Genomic DNA, 23,245 nt, shown 5'->3' with positions numbered 1-23,245 from the left:
GATTTGTCCTTGTGCGGGTGGGAAATGGTTCCCCCGAGTGATTCCTGAGCTGGGCAGAGGGTGAATGGGCAGAGGCTGGGGGGGCCTGAGACAGGGACACCTCTGGGCTGGGCTGGGGGGGGCCACTCTCTGCTGGCAACGGGGCCTGGGAAGGGCCAGGAAGGGGAGGGAGGAGCAAGTGTCCCCCATGGAGACGGTCCAGCCCCAGGTTTCCTAGTCCAGCTACTCCTCCCCCCCATCACCTGCTAGTCACATTCCCAGACCCCATTGCCAGCCCCTCCCCACAGCCAGCGACTTTCTGACTTCAGCCCCACTCCTGTCCCCTGTGAGTGTGAGGCAAGAAGAATCCGTCCCATTCTGTTGTTGATTCAATATCCTTGTATAATTCCCTCCAATTTCCCCTCCTTTCTCTTGAATGGTGACATAAAATCTCCCCACATATTGATGTTTATCCCTTATATTGGGAAATATTTAGTTTGTGCCCCATTTTCTCCTCAGTTCTGAAATACTGATATCGAATTCTCAAAAATCTTCCCACTTTTCTCTCCAGGTGTGTGACTGAGATCTGGGCTCTTATCGTACTGAGCGTGGCCCTGTTCTGCCAGGTGCTGCAGAGACCCCAACTGAGATCTGGGCCCTGTTCTGCCAGGCGCTGAAGAGACCCCAGGTGAGATCAGACCCACTGTTGTGCCCCGTAAAACTGAGACCTGGACCGAGATCATGGCCCCCACCCCTTGTGCCAGGCAGCGAACGACCCAAATTGCTGCGTCCATTCTGCTGGGCACTTCAGAGACCTCAACTGAGATCTGTGTCCCTGTTGGGTCTGGCCCTGCACTGATCCTAACAAAGATCACACCCCACCACTGTACTGGGCACTGCACAGACCCTGACAGAGATCCTGCCTCCACATTTTGCCAGTTGCTGCAGGGGCCCTAAACAAAATCCGGGATCCTGTAATGCCGGGAGTTGCAGAGCCCCCGACTGAGGTCAGGCCCCTGTTGCGCAGGGCTCTGCACAGTCACTGACCAAGATCAGGGTTCCCATTGTGACAGGTGCTGAACAGACACCAAGGGTATCTCTACCCTGCCACTAAAACCCCCAGCTGGCCCATGCCAGGTGACTCAGGCTCACGGGCTCAGTCAAAGGGGCTGTTTAATTGCAGTGTAGATGTCTGGGCTCGGGCTGGGGCCAGGCTGTAGGACCCTGCGAGGTGGGAGGGTGCCAGACCTTGGGCTGCAGCCCCAGCTGGAACATCGACACCACAATTAAACAGCCCCACAGCCTGAGCCGTGTGAGCCCAAGTCAGCGGGCCGCCGGTGTCTGACTGCAGTGTGGACATGCCCACAGGGACAGAGGCCTTGCCACAAAAAGCTCAAAGGCTAAATAGGCCAATGGTGGGAGGCGACTTTCCATTTTACAGATGGGGAAACTGAAGCTCAAAGAGCTGAAGTAATTTGCTCAAGTTTGCATGGAGAATTTGGGGCAAAACTGGGAACTGAACCCAGATTGTTTGAATTCTTGCCTCTCCCCTTAACTCCAGGCCCATCATGTGTGTACAGTGTTGTTTTGGTCAGTGTTTGCCTTTCACTTGCTTCTAAGGGAGGCTGTCGAATTTCCTTCATTGGAGGCTTTTAAGACCAGGTTAGAGATACACCAGTCTGGGAATGTCTAGGGATACTTGGTCCTGACTCGTCACAGGAGGCTGGAGTAGACAACCTCTCAAGATCCCTTCCAGGCCTACACTGAAATAATTCTCTTTTGTGCTGTGTCCTGTTCTATGCTGAGCTGTTTTGCATGGTGCCATTTGGAACTGTGATCGCACCATGTTGTGTAGCAGTTTTATGGTGCATTGTTTTGCCTCAGCATGTTTCGTGCCTGTGTTGTGCTGGTTTGAGATAAGCTCTTTTTTTTTTTTTCATTGTGTAATATTGTCCTAGGGTGTGTTAGTTTGCATCGTGTTTTCTTTTCCTCTGTATTGTCATTTTATGCTGTGGCTTTTGTTGTTTCTTTTTTCCTTTTTTTTTCTGAGTTTCCTGACATTATATTGTGGTGGGTTTTACTCTGGATGTTGTGTTTTATACGTATATATTTCATGGCATCCTAGACATGTAGGGCTAGATAGGACCTCAAGATGTCATCAAGTCCAGCTCTCTCTGCCGAGGCAGGACCAAGTATCTGTAGATTATCTCTGACAGAGCTTTGTCCTACTTGTTCTTAAAAACGTCTAGGGACAGAGACTCCCCAGCCCCCCTTGTAAGACTATTCCAGAGCTGAACTGCCTTAGCTCTGGGGCCACCCACACAGACTGTAGTGGTGAGCAGCTCTGGAGAGAGAGGAGACCCCAGTGAGTGGGCAGCTGGGTAAAGAGACTGAAGTTGGGAGGAGAAACATTGACGTGTCCAAGATCACCCAGGCTGTCTGTGACCGAGCTCGAAATAGAGCCCAGTTCTAGTGCCACCGTACTGCTGTTTCTGAAGGTCTCTGCCACCCTGGTGTTTTAGGCACTGGTGCAAACCCTTAGTGTAGACAGAAGTTACACTAGTGCACTCTGATTGGCACTGGTGCGCCATGTCCCAGTTTGAAGGTTTGAGGTGGTGGGGGTGGGAGGAAGTGACCTCACAGAGGCCTGGGGCTGGCTGACCAGTGCAGCTGGGAAGGGAGGGGCAGCAGTGAGTGCTGGAGGTATGAGCCAGGAGCACAGCCCCACAGGGCTGGACACTGACTTCTCCTGACCCAGGGGACACACCCAGAGGCGTTGCCAGAAAAATGCAGCTGATTTTCGGTTCACCGGCCAGTACGCGGGCGCACTTAGATGCCCTGGTGGGCGCTGTGGCATCCGCAGGCACCACGTTGGGGACCCCTGTTCTAAGCTGTCAACCCTCTCTGCCTGAGGCCGCGGGGCCCTTTCTTCCTCTCTCGGGGCACCAGGTGAAACAGCACAAGAGTCGACTGTCAGCAAACAAGGGTAAATAAAGGAATGAAAGAAAAGAAGTGGGGGGGACTTTGGACAGATCCCAACAGGATATGAGGCCCTGGGAGACTCTCAGTCCCCTTCAGAGTTCACTGGGTCTCCAGCATTGCCTTTGAGGGTGCTGCTCTCATGCCCTCCCCTCCCCCTTTACTGCCACCACAGGGCCTGTCACCGTCACTTTCTGAGGGGTGACCCCAGAGGGTGTGTTTTGTTATCCCTCCCCGAACCGGACCCCTTGTGCACCCTCCGTCACTCACCTCTGAGGAGACAAGGTGGATCGTGGGGCGCGGGCGCTGCTATGCTGGAGATGGGTGGCAGCCTTGACCCTCCTAGAAGGTTGCTGGGATGCTGACGTGCCCTGGAGGAGAACGGGGGCTTGGTGGAGACCACAGACCCTTTGGCCCACACTGTGTCCCTGTGAAGCCTGCTCTTAAAAACTTCCAGGGACAGAGACTCCCCAGCCCCCTTGTAAGACTATTCCCGAGCTGACCTGCCTTAGCTCTAGGGACACCCACACAGACTGTAGTGATGAGCAGCTCTGGAGAGAGGAGACCCCAGTGAGTGGCAGCTGGGTAAAGAGACTGAAGTTGGGAGGAGAAACATTGACGTGTCCAAGGTCTCCCAGGCTGTCTGTGACTGAGCTAGAAATAGAGCCCAGTTCTAGAGCTGTTTTGGGTACGGAAGGTCTCTGCCACCCTGGTGTTTTAGGCGCTGGTGTAAATACTTAGGATAGACAGAATTTACACTAGTGCACTCTGATTGGCACTGGTGCACCATGTCCCTGTTTGAAGGCTTGCGGGGGGACAGGGACACTGACTTCTCCTGACCCAGGACACCCACCCCCAGCTGTGTGCAGGGATTGCAGCTGAGCTGCCTGCCGAAACAGCCTGTGCATCCATGGACAAACCACCTCTTCCTGCAGCCTAATACAGTGGGGTCTGGGGACCTTTCCAAGCTGCTGGTGACGGGGCTCTGGCATTACCGGGGTCTGTTCCTGGCTCTGTCCCTGACCTGCTTGGTGACCTGGGGGAAGTCACAGCCCCTCTGTGTTTTCCTCCTACCCATTGTCTACTTGGATTGTGAGCTCTTTGGGGCAAGGACTGCACTGATTGGTCGAGGTGTTAGTTAAAGCAATTTGGTGGAGGTGCGATTGTGATATGAGAAGATCTGGGTCTGAGTCCCCCATAGTGCGATGAAAGGAGAGAGGTGCCTGTGTACCTGGAGCTTCCAGTCTGTCTCGTTTCTGCACTGAGTGGTGCATGTTGTCAGGAGGAAACGGGACTGTTTGCCATGGGAATGGTCAGCAGTGAGATGGGATCTGAGAGCAGTCTGTGTGCTTCATGATGGGTGGGTGAATGTACAACGTTAGCTGGAACTTCTGTGAGTAAGGATGAAAGAGTTGTAAAAAGGGGGGAAGGGCTGTTCAATTGACCAAGTGTGCGGCTGTTTCTGGGGAGCAGGCCCAGTATCTGAGTGTAGAACAGGTGTCGGTAGCTCCTGTACAGCGCAGCTCACCTGAAACCACATTCTGCCTTAGCACAGGTAAGCTCTGTCCCCTTCTGTTTGCTTCTGAAAGTTGCCTTTCCCAGGGCTTTGCTGCCTTTGTGAATTGCAGAATTAGGATTCCATTGGTGTGTACTTTTTCTGCATTTCCTGATTATTACAAGTTTGAGTTTTGCTGATCTCTGTTCTGGAGGGGCACCAGTCAGCTTTGGGCAACCTTAAATCCTGCTTTCATAAAGTTTTAATAGGTGAATTTCATAGCTTTTTGCACAGAGCGATGTTGGCAGGAGGAGTTAGCAGTGCTATAGGCAGTTCTGGGTCTCACACAAGTTTGCAATCAGAGGCACAGGGAAGTGCAATGACTTACCCAAGGTCACCCAGCAGGCCCGTGGCAGAGCCAGGAATAGTCTGGGTCCAGTGCTCTCTCCACCTAGGTGCTGCGTGATTCTGAAGTTTTGCTCCCCTCTCCTGTACTTTTTGTTACGGTGGAATGGGAATAATGGTCATGCTTTCAAGTGTCTCTCTCCTCCTCCTGACACCATTTGCAGCTCCGCCTCCCCTTCTTTCAAGTGTTTGCCCTGGGCAGTGGTAACAGAGCCAGCGAGAGAAATCTCTGACATGGTCTGTGCCCCAGCTGGGCCTTCTGCTCCTGGTCCAGCAGTGCCCTAGCTCTGCGCCTCCTCCAAACAGGCCCCCTCCCCTATACACTCTGGCCTGCCCCTGCACCCCGTACACGTGTAACATGTGCCTTGAAACTATTCCTAGTTTGGATTTGGGAAGATTAAATTTGTTACCTTCAGCTCCCCCACACTCCAGTTTCCCCCACACTCCCCATCACACTCCCCCACCTTCAGCTCCCCCACACTCCAGTTTCAGTTGTTTGGTGGTGTCCCGATGGTTTTCGACTGATAGTTTGGGAGGGAGCAGGGCTGGACAGTTGAGTTTATAAAGTAGATGTTCAGTGTCAGCGCTTTGTTCCGTACATATGACCCATACGCTGATCTCTCAGTCACTGAGTCTTGACCAGTGATGAGCTTTCTGTAGACACCTCGCAGGACCATCCTCCAAGCGATGTGTTTGGTGTGGTGGGTTTGTCAGGTCTCAGGTGAGAGCTGCTGGCAAAGACCAAGTGACCCTTTGCCAAGGGATCTCTGTGTCACTGTCTGACCCCCCTAGGCCAGGGAGAGGATGACTTTATGCCAATGGCCTTCAGGACGGGTGCTGAGTTCACTGCAGTGTCCCATGTCCCCTCTCCGTTTGCCTTCTCGCTGTGCTGTCTGGGACGCTGCCCCGCTTCCTGCTCCCCAGGCCACCCCGTATCTACTCCATGTGCCAGGCTGCTGGCAGCCCCCAGGGAGAGGCCATCCAGCCCCTCAAACTGGTGCCCAACTGCTGGGCCTCAGGCCTTCTGGGGTGCAGCTCTGAGAGTCCCATTGGCCCCTGCCCCAGGGTGCTACGGGGGCACGTCCTTCTCGGGGCACCAGGTGAAACAGCAAAAGAGCCGACTGTCGGCAAACAAGGGTAAATAAAGGAATGAAAGAGAAACGGGGAAAGCCCTGTGGACAGCTCCCATCAGGATCTGGGCCCCTCTTAATTCTGAGAGCCCTGGGAGCGTCTCAGTCCCCTTCAGAGTTTAGTGGGTCCCCAGCACAAGTTTTAACCTGCTCCCCCTTTGAGCTCCGGGATCCCCCCCACTCCCTCAGTGAAGGCCAGAGCCCCGAATGCTGCCAGCCCTCTCCTTGGGGCTGGAAATGCTCCACAGACTGTTCCCTTCCCAGGGTGCCCCCCCCCCACCCCCGAGTAGAGTAGGTCTCTCCTGTTAGCTCCTGCTCCAGTCCTGACAGGCCAGTCCAGACTAAAGCAGCAGTTTAACCCCTTCTATGCCAGCGTGGGGTTTATATAGCCCTTCACAGGCGCCCAGGCCCAGGGAATGGCCCCCTATCAGCCCCATGCCTGAGGTGGTGGGGAGACCCACTGGCAGCATTGCCCTTGAGGGTGCTGCTCCCACTCCCTCCCCTCCCCCTTTACTGCCACCACAAGGCCTGTCACCGTCACTGCCTGAGGGGTGACCCCAGGAGGTGTTTTATTATCCCTTTCCCTGCCCCCTGGATCCGTTCTGCCCCCTCCGTCACTCACCTCTGTCTCAGGAGACAAGGTGGGTCATGGGCTGCGGGTGATGCTGTGCTGCAGATCCATCATCACTGGAGGGGTGGCAGCCTGGACCCCCCCTTGAAGGTTGCCGGGATGCTGATGTGCCCTGGAGGAGAACGGGGGTTTGGTGGAGACCACAGACCATTTGGCCCACACTGTGTGTCCCTGTGAAGCCTGCTCTGCAGTGCTGCCAATTGCTGCTGGTGGTGTTGTGCCCGTTAGTCTCTGTAACGCTGTCCCCAGTGACTGGAGAGCACGAGCACCGGCCTCAGGCAGACTGGTAAGAAGCAGGGAACAAACCCCAAATTGGGTGTGAGGTCTGTATGGAGATTTCACCAACCAAGTATCCAGTGTAAACCCTTCAGGCTCTGTAACAGCATCAACATGGAATCACAGACAGTCCCCTTGGGTGATCCCATATATCTCACCACGCAGGTGAGCCGACCTCTGTGACAGATGGTCCCTTCCTCCAGGGGTTCTCAGCCTTTTTCCTTCTGTGCCCCCCACCCAACATGCTATAAAAACTCCACGGTCCACGTGGGCCACAATACCTGGTTTTCTGCATATAAAATCCAGGGCTGGCGTTAGGGGGCAGCAAACAGGGCAACTGCCTGCGGCCCCATGCCACAGGGGCCCTCACAAAGCTACATTGCTCAGGCTTTGGCTTCAGCCCTGGTGGTGGGGCTCAGGGGCCTGGACTTCAGCCCCATGCACTGGGACTTCACCTTTCTGCCCTGGGCCTCAGCGAGTCTAATGCCGGCCATTCTGGCAGCCCCCTGAAAGCTGCTCACGGCCCCCCAGGGGGCCCCAGACCCCTGGTTGAGAACCCCTCCCTTACCCCACGAGTCACAGCAATGTTCAGGTTACTGCCAGTCCCGAAGGACCAGTCACTTCCTTAAGTCAGCTGAATCTTAGATCTCACAAGAAAGACAACACTTGTAGCCAGTCCTGTAATAACCTGCATTAAATTTTATTTAAAACCAGAGTTGTTTACAAAGTTAAGGCAGGTTAAAGCAGATGCAGATGAGTTACAGTCTTAAATTTCAAAAGGTAACAGAAGCTTCTATAATAAGCAAGTTCTACATAGCCTGGGTTAGTCCTAAAGAATAAGGAGCTGGGGATCTCTTGCTTATGCCTAGAAACTTTGCCCCCCAGAGTCCAAGCAGCATACAGATAATCAGTTCCTTCTGTATGGGGGTTTTTACTCCCTTCCTGCCATGTGCTCTGAGGTGCAAACTCAGCCAGAGGGAAGTGAAGAGCACAACAACAGTCTTGTGTTGTCTTTAACATCCCATAATAGTCTATCTGGTGTTGATGAACCTTTACTGCCAGGCAGGGTGTAATGCATTCGGTTGCCAGTCAGCACTTCACCTCGGTAAAGTCTCTCCTGTCTGGTGATTTACAGAAGCTCACAATGCAGCTAGTCAGATATTAACCCTGGCAGCAAATCACACACATTTAGTAAAGTCTCAACCCATTGTTATAATTCTAATACTTCTTTTAACAATACTAACACAGGTGAGTCAGACTGATTTCAGCGATGTGTTTGTCCCTGTTCGGTTAAGACTTGGGAGCTTTTGCAAGAGCTAACACCTCATCTGCCAGTGTCACAGGCAGGCTGGGCAGGGATGGTGTCTCTAGCCTCTGTTTGCCAGAAGCTGGGAATGGGCAACAGAGGATGGATCACTTGATGGTTACTTGCTCTGTTAGTTCCCTCTGAAGCACCTGGCACTGGCCACTGAGCTAGACGGACCATTGGTCTGATGCAGTGGGCCACTCTTATGTTCACAGTCTGTATGAGGAGTATCTACTCATTGGGACTCACTGGGGAGCCACAGAAAGGAACAAGATGTGCTGAGGCAAGAAGGCCCCGTCTCAGAGCCCCCATGGTCACGCTTCCAAAAGGCTAAAACTAGGCCCAGCCCATGAAGGGGGCACTGCCAGGAGAGACTGGATAAAGGCTGGAGCATCAAACGGCTTTGTAAACCTGAGAGAGCTGCCTTGGGGACAGTGGGAGGGAGAATCCCCAGAGTGACTCCTTTGATTCTGCTCTTCTCTGGCCTCTGATTGATAGAATCATAGAACTGGAAGGGACCTCGAGAGGTCGTGTAGTAAGAACCTTTTGTGTACTTGCAAACTGTGATCATGTCCCCTCTCAGTCTTCTTTTCTCCAGACTAAACAAACAAAATGTTTTCAATCTTCCCTCATAGGTCATGTTCTCTAGACTTTTAGTCATTTTTGTTGCTCTTCTCTGGACTTTCTCCAATTTGTCCACATCTTTCCTGAAATGTGGCCCCCAGAACTGGACACACTATTCCAGTTGAGGCCTAATCAGCGCGGAGTGGAGCGGAAGAATTACTTCTCGTGTCTTGCTTTTTTTGCAACAGTGTAACACTGTTGACTCATATTTAGCTTATGATGCACTGTGACCCCTAGTTCCCTTTCCGCAGTTCTCCTTCCTAGGGAGTCATTTCCCATTTTGTATGTGTGCAACTGCTTGTTCCTTCCTAAGTGAAGTACTTGGGATTTGTCCTTACTGAATTTCATCTTATTTACTTCAGACCATTTCTCCAGTTTGTCCAGATCATTTTGAATTTTAATCCTATACTCCAAAGCACTTGCAACCCCTCCCAGCTTGGTATCGTCCACAAACATAAGTGTAACACGGAGACTCTGCTGCTGGGAGGGTTTCACCCTGTGTCAGAGGGTTACATCCTGGTGGGAGGGGGCTAGGCCTGTACTGGGAGAAGGTCACTCTGTGCTTCACAGTGTAGCAGAACCTAGAATGTCCATTAGCAGGGGAAAATCCTGGGGGGGAATCGGCTTGTGGAATGGACAAAAACCCCACCTGAATTCTCACACCTTGCCCTTCTCACCCTGGCAGGTTACAGAATAACGTCCACGTTTCGCTCCAGATCATCCCCTCCTCCCAGGGGGAAGGAAATGGCTGCAGTGGAGCTGGCTCAGGTAAGGGATTCTCAGGGAGCTGGTGGTGGGTTCTGCTTGGAGGGAGAGGAGCAGTAAATGCATAGGAGGGTGGGAATTGCTCGAGGTGGTGGGAGGCAGGAACTATCTAGGGTGGAGAAAGGGAGGGGACAGGATGTGACAAAGCTTCTGAGACTTGTGTAATGTAGGGTGTGATGGGTTGCCACCCCCGGGGTGCACTGTGGGGGGCTTCTGGGAACCGCTGTGCCCTCTAACCCTGAAGCTGGGCTGGCCCTTCTCACAGTGGTTGGCCGGAGATTCAGCCAGCCTCTCCAGGCCCTGTTATCATGCAACACGACAGCAGGAGGCGCCATGCACCCAACCAAGCTACCTGAGTGCTTTACTTAAGCCACTCAAGGACAGAGAAGACAACAGCCAATTTCCCAGCGGTAAGTGATAGCAAAGCGATCAAAGCAGATTACTTAGGCTTAGTTTGAGTTTTTGGTTATTTGCTAACATACTAGATGGATAGAATTTGAACTAGCAATTTCTCACCCTTACTGATAATAGAAGCAGTCCACCAAGTTTCCATATGCAAGCTTGAAATCCCTTTACCCTGGGACCAACACTTCCCCCAGTTCAGTCTTTGTTCCTCAGGTGCTTCCTCAGGTGGAGAAAGTGAATAAGGAAAAGTTATTTACTTGTTCATGTAATATAAGAACTAGGGGCCACCAAATGAAATTAATGGGCGGCAGGTTTAAAACAAATAAAAGGAAGTTCTTCTTCACACAGCGCACAGTCAACCTGTGGAACTCCTTGCCTGAGGAGATCCTGAAGGCTAGGACTATAACAGCATTTAAAAGAGAACTGGATAAATTCATGGAGGTTAAGTCCATTAATGGCTATTAGCCAGGATGGGTAAGGGTGTCCCTAGCCTCTGTTTGTCAGAGGGTGGCGATGGATGGCAGGAGAGAGATCACTTGATCACTGCCTGTTAGGTTCACGCTCTCTGGGGCACCTGGCATTGGTCACTGTCAGTAGACAGAATACTGGGTTGGATGGACCTTTGGTCTGACCCAGTACGGCCGTTCTTATTCCTAGATCGATAGATTCTAGGACTGGCAGGGACCTCGAGAGGTCATCGGGTCCAGTCCCCTGCCCTCGCGGCAGGACCAAATACTGTCTAGACCATCCCTGATAGACATTTATGTAACCTACTCTTAAATATCTCCAGAGATGGAGATTCCACAACGTCCCTAGGCAATTTATTCCAGTGTTTAACCACCCTGACAGTTAGGAACTTTTTCCTAATGTCCAACCTAAACCTCCCTTTGCTGCAGTTTAAGCCCATTGCTGCTGCTTCTATCCTTAGAGGCGAAGATGAACATGTTTTTTCCCTCCTCCTTATGACACCCTTTTAGCTACCTGAAAGATTCTATCATGTCCCCTCTCAGTCTTCTCTTTCCAAACTAAACAAACCCAATTCTTTCAGCCTTTGTTCATAGGCCATGTTCTCTAGACCTTTAATCATTCTTGTTGCTCTTCTTTGGACCGTCTCCAATTTCTCCACATCTTTCTTGAAATGTGGTGCCCAGAACTGGACACAATACTCCAGTTGAGGCCTAACCAGTGCAGAGTAGAGCGGAAGAATGACTTCTCGTGTCTTGCTCACAACACACCTGTTAATGCATCCCAGAATCATGTTGGCTTTTATTGCAACAGCATCACACTGTTGACTCATACTTAGCTTGTCCACTATAACCCCTAGATCCCTTTCTGCCGTACTCCTTCCTAGACAGTCTCTTCCCATTCTGCATGTGTGAAACTGATTGTTCCTTTCTAAGTGGAGCACTTTGTATTTGTCTTTATTAAACTTCATCCTGTTTACCTCAGACCATTTCTCCAATTTGTCCAGATCATTTTGAATTATGACCCTGTCCTCCAAACCAGTTGCAATCCCTCCCAGTTTGGTATCATCTGCAGACTTAATAAGTGTACTTTCTATGCCAATATCTAAATGGTTGATGAAGATATTGAACAGAGCCGGTCCCAAAACAGACCCCTGCGGAACCCCATTTGTTATACCTTTCCAGCAGGATTGGGAACCATTAATAACTACTCTGAGTACGGTTATCGAGCCAGTTATGCACCCACCTTATAGTAGCCCCATCTAAGTTGTATTTGCCTAGTTTATTGATAAGAATATCATGCGAGACCATATCAAATGCTTTACTAAAGTCTAGGTATACCACATCCACCACTTCTCCCTTATCCACAAGGCTTGTTATCCTATTAAAGAAAGCTCTCAGATTGGTTTGACATGTTTTGTTCTTCAGATACAGAGTCAATATCCATAACTTCAGATAACAAACATGATCCATGCACACAAATAGGATAATCATATTCGGCCAATCACAACTTTTCCAATGACACTGCACATGACGCATCTTGCACAAAATGCCTAATAATTATGGCCTAATCATTTTATACTCCTACCACTATGCTGAATGTGGGGTGTAGTGTCAGATAGGGCCTAATTTCAAGGCACAGGAGTTGGGAATGGAACTTCCCCTCTTTGTGGAACAGGAAATAACCCCCAGCCAGGGCTGGGAAAACTTCCCAGACTCCCAGTGCTGGAGCCGGAATCTACTGACACTTCATTAGTTACCACCACCCCAATCTTTGTGGCAACTGCAAACTTTATCACTGATGATTTTATGTTCTCTTCCAGGTCATTAATAAGAACCAGTCCTTGTGGGAAGCCCCTAGAAAGAAATCCACTCGACCATAGTTCCCCATTTACAATCCCAGTTTTTAATCTATTTAATATATGCCCTGTGTATTTTTTATCTTTCTAGTTTTCTAGTCAAAATGTTGTGCTGAACCAAGTCATATGCCTTACAGAAGTCTAGGTGTATTACATCAATACTATTAGTTGCAACAAAACTTTTGATCTCATCCAGTAAGGATATCCAGTTAGTTTGACAATCTATTGTGTCTAAACCTTTGTTAATGGGTACTAATTATATTACCCTCCTTTAATTGGTTATTAATGAACTCCAGTATCGGCTGCTCCATTCTCTTGCCCAGTATCGATTTTAGACTAACACTCTTGTAATTAGCTGGGTCATCTCTTCTACACTTTTTAAATATTGGCACAGCATTAGCTTTATTCCAGTCTTATGGAATTTCCTCAGTGTTCCAAGTCCTAATGAAAATCAACACTAACAGTCCACCACGCTTCTCCACCGGGTCTCTCAAAACTCTTGTTATCTGGACCTGCTGATTTAAACACATCTAACTGTAATACCTGCTGTTTAACATACTCATGAGTTGTTGTTGGAATGGAAAGTGTCGTCGTCAACATCTTATGATATGAGTTGCATCATTTGTTTTTCTCCAAATCCAGGAGAGAAATATTTATTGAACACTTTTACCTCTTCTGCATTATTTTTGATAATTCTGCCATTTCTATCTAGTAATTGACCACTACCGTTGTTAGGATTAATTTTGTATTTAATATACTTTTTAAAACTTCCTTCTTATTTTTCATTGATTGATCATTGATTTCTGATAGCTTCCCTTACCAATTTTCTACAAATCTGACCTCCTAACTTATAGTCTTTACTATTGACTTCCCCTTTCTTCCATATATTTTATTTGGAAAGTGGTGGGATTCCTACCAGGGAGCCACCAGCAGGGTCCAGAGACAGCCCCATCTCCTGTATCAAGCTCTGGCTCGTGGGTATGTGAGAAATGTGAAGACCCTGCCTCCATCTGTCAGCTGGGAGACACAAAGGTTCTCTCTTTCCACCCTCTGATGCCGCCTGTCTGTTCTAGGCAAGATGGGGTGGGACTCTGTTTACATGTGCCTCCATTTACCTGGTGCTGCTGTTCCGTGAATAGTGGGGCAGCAGGTACTGAGTGTTGGGCTCTTGCTCTTTCTTTCAGGGGCCGGTGACCTTCGAGGAGGTGGCTGTGTATTTCACCAGGGAAGAGGGGGCTCTGCTGGACCCCACTCAGAGAGCCCTCTACAGGGATGTCATGCAGGAGAACTATGAGAATGTGACCTCGCTGGGTAAGGATTCCCGTCCTCTTGGAATAGGAAATGAAGAGATAAGGTTCATGCCAGCCCCACAATGCCACCTCTACTCTGTCCTGTTTCAGCATCACCCCAATATGCCAGTGACACACACACACTACCAGAGACCCTCCCCTGCTGCAGAACACTTTGGGAACAGCGCACAGGAGCCGTATTGCAGTGTCAAATAGCTCCTGTTTGCTCAAGTAAACTTCTTTGAGATGGGGCAACCACATCCGCACGGAGTATTTGAGATGTGGGCGTACCATGGATTTGTGTAGAGGCAATATGATATTTTATGTCTTATTATCTATTTCTTTATGATTCCCAACATTCTGTTCGCTTTTTTCACTGCTGCTGCACACTGAGTGGATGTTTTCAGAGAACTATCCACAGTGACTCCAAGATCTCTCTCTTGAGTGGAAACAGCTAATTTAGATCCGATCATTCTGTATGTATAGCTGGGATTATGTTTTCCAATGGGCTGCAATATGTGTTATCCTGACATCTAGTACTGCTGAGATCCTGCATTCAGTGATATCCCTGCCCTTCCTGTTCCCTTTCTCCACTGAACCCCACCAGCCCATGCTTCCTGTTCCCAGCTTCCCCAGGACTCTCTTATTGTCTCTGAACCTCTCTGTCAGCAAGAAGCAGTGCCAGGGAGACTTGCCCTCTCTCTGGAGTCTTTGATTTCTGGGACATGGATTTACTTTCTCTGTGTTTTAGGGACTCTTTGAAATTGAGTGTCTGTGATATTAACCACAGTGCAACCTGGACTGTTGAACAGCTGTGTCCCCTCAGTTCCCAAGCTGGGGTGCCTTTTACACTGCTCTACTGTGAGAACAGCCACTCCTGGGCAGGTAACGCACAGTCTCCAGCATGTAACTCGCTCCCAGCTACACAGTATTGAGTGCTGCTAGTCAGTGACTTATAAGTTACAGTGCAGCACAGGAGAACCCCAGAAAATTCTCTGCTCCCAGACTTCTCCCAGAAATGTGCATCTTTCCCTGTCCAGCACACTCCTGAACAACGCAAGCTCATATGAAGTCTGTCATTTCATCAGTGGAAAATGACATGCGCCAGCCTTGTTATCCCAGATGGAGTTTCCAACACACTTTATTACAAACACACTGGTTAGATAAAGAATAAAACAAGATAGTTAACAATAAAAAAAAATATTTTAAGATACAGATGAGGCATAAAGCTCAGAATTGTTTACAAAAGAAATGCAAAGATAAAACACAAATTAACGTCTAAGTTAACAAGCTAAAATGGATTCAAAGCAAATGTTTCTCTCTCCATGTGCTGAGACATGCTGGTTTTCCTTTCAGCCAGGACTCGGCCTAACCCACCCCTTCCTCCCACGTTCAGCTCTTCAGGAGTTGTCATGAGCAGAGGGAAAGGGGAGAGAGAGAGAGAGAGTCTGAAGCATTTTCCTCACCTCTTTTTATAATTCTGTCCTTTGTACTAGAAACAACTTCAGTTCTCAGCTGAGTCATGGTGCCAGGCTGTCTGTCGGAGATATGAGAATTGTGAGGGAAAGTCTACAGAAAGAGCTTTGGAGCTTTGGTCAAGCTAGTAGGCCTGAAGTATTAGCTGATCTTGCTTCTCTGTGTAAAGGGCATAGAAAGACAGAGTGGAATGGAAAATCCCCCAGATTGGGGAACAAGTGAAGCCAGGGGGCTGGACTCGATGATCTTTCAAGGTCCCTTCCAGTTCTAGGAGATTGGTACATCTCCAATTATTTATTTTAATTTAAATCCCCCAAATTGGGGAACAATGGCTTTGTGTGCATAAGGGCCCTAGTAGGTGAAGTGGAAAGTCCCCAAACACACTGATTTGCAGTAACCGAACTTTTGAAACATAACCACAATGGAAGTGTTAAAAAAGTCAAACCACAAACTAGACTAGGAATAACAATAACAGGAAAGGCCGAATATGGAAAACTGATTGTTCAGTTTGCTTTTGACCTGCATCATATTTGGCAATATATTCCAAATAAGGAAATTAACGTGCAACGTATGTGCCATTGATTGTGGTTTTAAGCTTTAAAAGGCTTGTGTGATTTTTAGCTCAGGGGGACAGTATTCCAATAGCTGTCGCCCCCTACGCACTTTTAACCAAGAAAAGAGCCGCAGGCTGAGCTGATTCAAAATCAATCGTGTGGTTGTTTTCCGCAACAACTTCAAGTGGTCCCTATGATGGAATGTAAATGTCTTCTTCACACCTTCCCCCTGCAGGAGAATGGCTGTTTGACCAGCTGTTTGCCTTGCTGTCTCTGAGGAACTGCTCTGTGGGTGTTCCCCAGAATTGTAACTTTTTCCATAATCTCATACTGTAAAATCTCATAACTTTACAGATAGTGTTACTACACATTTTAACAGGAGGATAATATTCAGTAGATTATGCATTTTCAAATGATCTCACAAGCCATACTGTGTACAAAATTGATAATTTTCTAGAAGAGTGAACATAGGGGTTGTGGCAAAGTTCCTCCTCTCCTCTAGTAGGTCCTGCGCTTATTGGCGGATTTCTTCCCCTCAGTGGTTTTCCCCTTGGGTGAAACCCATAGTCTGGATCAACTACTCCTATGTCTGATTAGAAGTAGCGGGGCTAGGGGGGAACCCAGGCCCGCCCTCTACTCCGGGTTCCAGCCCAGGGCCCTGTGAATTGCAGCAGTCTCTATAGTGCTACTTGTAACCGCTGCTTGACTGCTACAGCTCCCTGGGCTACTTCCCCATAGCCTCCTTCAAACACCTTCTTTATCCTCACCACAGGATCCTCTTGGTGTCTGATGCTGCTTGATTGTACGGTGTTTTCCTCAATCCTCCAGTAGTACATCCTCTCAGTTCTTAGTTCCTTGTGTCTCTTGCTCCCAGCTCCTCATGCACACTTCTTTCCTCTGGCTCCTCCTCCCCAGACTGGAGTGAGCTCCCCTTTTTATACCAGGTGCCTTGATTAGCCTGTCCTGATTGGCTGCAGGTGCTCCAATCAATTTAGCTCTCTCCGGTGCCTTCTAGAAAGTTCTTAATTGGCCCCAGGTGCCTTGATTAGCCTGGAGCAACTGCCATTTTGGTTCCTATGGTACTAGGGATTTGCTTAGCCTGGAGCTAACATACCTGCTCCTCAATACTTTCCTGTAGCCATCCGGCCTTGCTCCATCACAGGGTGTAGACTGACACAGTGTCTGTGTGTGTGTTCCCAGCAGATATGTGGGTATTTCAATCCCTCATAAGCACAGTGTTTGGCATCTTCATGGACCTGGGGAACTGGTCCTGCGAATTCACTGGTTTACCAAGTGTGACACTGTATGGAATTGTGAGACACTTTGGTATTAATAATAAAATAATATAATCTTATCAAATTGCAATGAATCATGCTAGATATGCCATTTAAGGTGTCAGGGAAATGTTATGATTTTCCAAGTATGATCATTTTGTTTCTATGTCTGTATCACCTTTGTATTGTGAGTTATAGATATGTAGGGTATATCTGTATTTCCAGACTTGTGCAGTGTTTCTGGGTGACACCCCCAGACATATTGGCATCAACACTGCCTAGCCTGTTTGATGGCCCATTGAGGGTCATCAGCTATACAATGAGCCCATGGAAAGGACCAAGGGGATACACCTATTGCGTCAGCAAGACATGCCGGGGTATGCCTGTGTAATGAGAACTCCAAGGCTTTTCCATGCCACATGCTGTGAAGCTTGTGTTTGGGACACAGGAAGTACAAGCCACATAGCAAAAGGAATATAAAGGGCAGCTGCATCATCTCCATTTTGTCTTCAATCCCCTTGCGTGCCTCTGGAGCAACTTCTCTACAAACTGAACCCTGGAACAAAGGACTGAATGACCCATCCAAGCTATGGATGTGTTCCAGACGGACTTCCAAGCCAGCAACTCACCAATACTGCTAAGAACCTAATATATCCATTTTGGAATGTATCTGACTGCTTTCCCATTTAACTTCTTTCTGCTTTTCTTTCGTTTAAACCTTTAGTTTAGATGCTAAGGATTGGCTGGCAGTGTGGTATTTTGGGTAAGATCCAAACCTATACTGGCCTGGTGATGTGGCTGACCTTTGGGGTCAGAAGATCATTTTGTTTATGTGAGCAGAGTTTTGAAATAACCTCTCACTGTACTGGGCCTAAGTGCTGATTAGGAGTCAGAGAACTGGGATGCAATAAAGGGGGCCGTGTGATTTCTTTTTTCAGCTTCTCGATAACCCGAGTGGGTGATCCCTTTTTCAGCCTGCCCTGATCTTGGCATTTTCAGTGAGACCTGCCTCTGGCCCACCAGGTCATACTAAGCACTGAAGTTAAATTAATAGAATGTTTTTTATGACAAAGTCTTATGAAATCAAGTGAACTCCTTTGTTTTCTTTCATCTGAGCAGGGTTTCCTGTTACCCAGCCTGATGTGATCTCCCAGCTGGAACAGGGGGAAGAGCCATGGGTCCCAGACCTCCAGGGTTCAGAGGAAAGAGAGATCCTGAGAGCTCCCTGCACAGGTGAGGAAACATTAAACCACCCAGAATCTGTAAGTGCCTGAAGGAAACATCTGGGATGCCCAACAAAGCCCTTGGGGAGATCTCTCAGTTCATTATTATCCCTAGCAGGAGTCGTATCCTCAGGGTAACTATAGCTCATGGCTTCCTATAGATCCTAGCAGACACCAGGCAGTAGCTTCCTCCCTTCCCCCTGCATATTTGGATGGGATGTGAAGGCTGAATTCATCCCCCTCCTCTCTCCTATTTGGGGGAAGAGTTTGGGGGAGTTCAGCTCCTGATTTTTATTTGACCTGTTTTCAGCACTTGTTTTGGTTTGGTCTTCCCCTTTCCATCCCTGTTTGAGGTTTCTGTCTCTGTCACAGCAGGTGATGCAATGGCATGTGAGAAAGAGGAGCAGAATTTTCAGCCTGAAAATGTCGAGCCAGTGGGTAAAAACAGAGCATTATCGCAAAGATCGAAAAGGAATGTGTCCAGGAGTCATGAGCAGGGAAACTCCTGGGAGATTCAGCACAGACCAGAAACAGAGCAAGGAAACCAGCCAGGAGAGAAATTGGATAAATTTATTTTCTCTTGGGGAACTCAGAAGGTCCTCATGGAAACCACAACACAACAGGAAATCCTTAGGCGAAAGAGAAAAAATACATGCCCTGAGTGTGGGAAAAACTTCATTCACGGATCAAACCTTTCTGTTCATCTGAGAATCCACACAGGGGAGAGACCCTACAAATGCAGTGAGTGTGGGAAAACCTTCAATCGCAGCTCACACCTTATTGCCCATCAGAAAATCCACACAGGGGAGAGGCCCTATAAATGCTGTGAGTGTGGAAAATGCTTCACTGAGAGTTCAGACCTTTCTGTACATCAGAGAATTCACACAGGGGAGAGGCCCTACAAATGCAGTGAGTGTGGGAAAACCTTCAATCGCAGTTCGGACCTTATTAGGCATCAAACAATCCACACAGGGGACAGGCCCTACGAATGCAGTGAATGTGGAAAATGCTTCACTAGCAGCTCAAACCTTTCTCAACATCAGAGAATCCACACAGGGTAGAGGCCCTACGAATGCAGTGAGTGTGGTAAATGCTTCACTTACATATCAGTCCTTTCTAGACATCAGAGAATCCACACAGGGGACAGGCCCTATGAATGCAGTGAGTGTGGGAAAACCTTCAATCGCAGATCAGGCCTTTCTAGACATCAGAGAATCCACACAGGGGACAGGCCCTACGAATGCAGAGAGTGTGGGAAAACCTTCACTCAAATATCAGCCCTTTCTCAACATCAGAGAATCCACACAGGGGACAGGCCCTATGAATGCAGAGAGTGTGGGAAAACCTTCACTCAAATATCAGCCTTTTCTCAACATCAGAGAATCCACACAGGGGAGAGGCCCTTTGAATGCCGTGAGTGTGGGAAAACCTTCACTTACAAATCAGGCCTTTCTAGACATCGGAGAATCCACACAGGGGAAAGACCCTACGAATGCCGTGAGTGTTGTAAAACCTTCAGTCGCAGCTCGCACCTTATTAGTCATCAAACAATCCACACAGGGACAGGCCCTATGTATGCAGTGAGTGTGGGAAAACGTTCACTCAAAGTTCAGCCCTTTCTGTTCATCAGAGAAGCCACACAGATGAGAGGCCCTATGAATGCAGAGAGTGTAGGAAAACCTTCACTCACAGATCAACCCTTTCTGTTCATCAGAGGATCCACAGAGGGAAAGGCCCTATGTATGCAGTGAGTGTGGGAAAACGTTCACTCAAAGTTCAGCCCTTTCTCTTCATCAGAGAATCCACACAGGAGAGGCCCTATGAATGCAGAGAGTGTGGGAAAACCTTCAATCACCGCTCACACCTTATTACCCATCAGAGACTCCACACAGGGGAGAGGCCCTATAAATGCTGTGAGTGTGGAAAATGCTTCACGAAGAGTTCAGCCCTTTCTCAGCATCAGAGAATCCACACAGGGGAGAGGCCCTATGAATGCCATGAGTGTGGGAAAACCTTCTCTTGGCACTCATCCCATGTTAGCCATCAGAGAATCTGCAAGAGAGATCAACATTGTAAAAATCTCTAGGGCTATCAATACTTTGTTTTTTAATACTTTTCCTGATTCCCACATAGTAACTTTTAAAGCTCTTTGAACTGTTTGCAGCACCGTTATCCCTCAGCTTGTCCAGATGAGTGGCCCATTTTGCCTTTTGCAGTTCGCCCTCTTTTGAGATGGACCTATTTGTCCTTTTATTGTCCCACAAGTAATTGGAGTGTGCCCTTCCTATGAGGAACCAGGAGCATCACGTTTATACCATTCCTCCTATTGCAAAGTTATTGTTAGTCACCAGTGATACAGATTGTATCCTTGCCAGTTGTTCTCACATTGCTCTGGGTTGTGCTGAAGAGCAGTTATATTGGGAATTTTTCAAATTATATGTAAATGAAGAGGAGCAGGGGCAGGAAAAAAGTATAATTACAGCTTCTGTGACACTGGAAGGAGATGGGGTGACTCAGGCCACGTCTATACTTACCTTCCCGGTCGACGCAGTGAGTTCGACTTCTCGGAGTTCGAACTATCGCGTCTGATCTAGACACGATAGTTCGAACTCCGGAAGCGCTAGTTCGAACTCCGGTACTCCACCGCGGCAGGCGGAGTTGCCGGAGTCAACCCTGGAGCCGCGGAGTTCGCTTCCCCGCCGTCTGGACGGGTAAGTTTTCGAACTAGGGTAGTTCGAATTCAGCTACGTTATTCACGTAGCTGAATTCGTGTACCCTAGTTCGAATTAGGGGCTGTGTGTGGACCAGGGCTCAGAGATTCCCTCCTTCCCCATCACTGCAGAACTGTTACCTTTTGCCTGAGCCAGGCAGAGTTTATCTTCATCACATTCTATCCATCCACTTCTCAAAGTGTCATGTGATGAAGCATTCTCCGTTGTCTGTGCTTGCAGATGATGTTTTGACTTCTTTAATCCTATATCAGAGTCGCTATGACTGGAGATGAAAGTGTCAAAGACCTGGGAGGGGAATTCAAATGGATCCCAAATACAGTGTGATCATTTAGAGTTTAAATTCCAGGTTCCATCTATTGTAAAGCCACTTCTGGCAAGAGGGCTGTTTTTCCCTCATTATGGGCATGCTGGGATACTAAAAAAATTGTAAATAACATAACTGACTATTGAGACAGGGATGAGGGAAGCAGGTTTGAATGGATCAGAGGACAATGTGGTGGGAAAATCTCTTGTCCCGACTCTGAATAATCAGATGTAACCTGCTCTGCAATTTCACTTGACACTTTCTTTGTCATGTATTGTCTCTCTGTGATGCGGGTTTCTATCTTTCCTGAAGGCTGTTTGATCACCCAATTGGATATTAGTTCAGTTTGATAGGCTGTAGCTCAGATTTATTGAAGAATTTAAGACAATGACCCTTTGCTAAAGTCCTCATTTATGATTTCAGCTTTGCTTTTTCCCCATCCCTCCATGATGATATGGAGAAAGTTGAAGTGCAGTTCTATCAACAGGAGAGAACTCTCTAATTTACTGGACAGGCTAACAAAGAAATAGCAGTGATTTAAAATCTCCACTCAGAAATGGTGAACAGCAGCAGAACCCCAACTAACTGAAGGAAGTGCATCTGATCACAGTGTATTTCAGTTGTTTAAGGCAATATTGTCTCCAATGATCTGGGAAGAGAATTCCATGGTAAGTGGTTTTGAACTAGGCAAAATGCCCAGGCCGTACAGAAGATCTCTCCTAGCAAATCCTATGCTATGGGAAATGCAGCCTTTCATGACACAGATGTTGAGGAAATAGAAGTGGAGTTTTTAGTTGAATTTATCCTTTGTAGGCGCTAAAGATGTGTATAAAATGAAACCAGTGTTGAAAATGTAATAGCTTCAGAAAAATAGCCATGTTTGAATAGAATCTCCAGCTCTGGTAACTAACGAAGATTCTGATCCCAGGCCTGTATCCAGTCCCTTCCCTGGACCTGTGCCACCAAATTAAAGAAAAGCTGGGCATGTTTCAGGAAGCCACTCCTCATTAACATTGCTGAGATTTTAAGTGGTTTTGTAAAGTATTCCTCAGAGAAGTGTAAATTTACCCTATCCAAAACCAAGGATTTGGAAAGAGCTGAGGTTGAAAGAGTCCACACCCAGTTCTTGGTTTCCACCCCAGTAAAGGAAGCTATGGTGACCCAAGGAAAATGGTTTGTACAACTCCACTTCCTAGTTCAGTGTCACTGATTACACTTCCAAAGTATGCCAGGGTTAGATTGAGAACAGTCATCCTTCACTGTTTGGATGCAAAGAGAGAGTGCTTCATAGGACAGTCCTTCCCTGTGGATCCCAAACTGGCTGCCTGATTGGGTAACAAGGACTTTCAGGCTGTAGAAATGATGGTAACCAATGAGGCAACGTATTTGTCAGCCTGCAATTTCAGACTTCCAGATACACGCATGTTGAGTCCTGATTCTATGGTTTTGTGTCTGACGCTGTGGCTACACAATTAAGCTGATGTTGGCACAGCTGCACCAATGTAGCTGCGCTGCTGTAGCACTGCTATAACAGATGCTCTAACCAATGAGAGAGATTTCTCTCATCAGACTTGATTAGTCCAGCCCCCGCAAGCGGTGGTGGCTATGTTGGTAGGAGAAGCTCTCCCGCTCATGTAGCACTTATCTACACAGAGGGTTAGGGCTGTGTAACTACGTTGCTCAGCTGTGTGGATTTTTCACACCCCTAAGCAATATTGTTATCCCGATAAATGTCTTTAGTGTAGACAAGGCCTTAGTTTTCTCTTGTGTTTTATGTATTTACATTACTTCTCTACCTCCTCCTACTTTGAAAGATTAAAAAGTGTGAAAAGAGAGGTATTTTTCTCCATGATGCAAACATTGCGACATAGAAGACCCCTTCTACCAACACACATGGCAGAAGAACCCGAGATATATGAACTCACAGAAGTGTTGGGACTCACGTTGGAAAAAACCACAACTTGAGCCAAGGTTCAGTTGTTGGCAATGGGGATTAAAAGAAAACTAACATATATGACAAGAATTTGTGATCTTTGAATATGTTATTGTTACCAGTTAAAATGAAATTATAGGTG

General features: G+C 48.0%; 1 pseudogene; it reads left to right on the top strand.

Annotated features, from left to right (window-relative positions):
• Positions 1 to 23,245, top strand: part of LOC120381606 — a 259,643-nt pseudogene that overhangs the window by 151,040 nt on the left and 85,358 nt on the right.

Source organism: Mauremys reevesii, linkage group 14 (genome assembly GCF_016161935.1).
Source record: "Mauremys reevesii isolate NIE-2019 linkage group 14, ASM1616193v1, whole genome shotgun sequence".
Classification (NCBI taxonomy): domain Eukaryota; kingdom Metazoa; phylum Chordata; order Testudines; family Geoemydidae; genus Mauremys; species Mauremys reevesii.
Note: the sequence above shows the minus strand (reverse complement) of the source record. Positions and strands in the feature narration are given on the sequence as shown.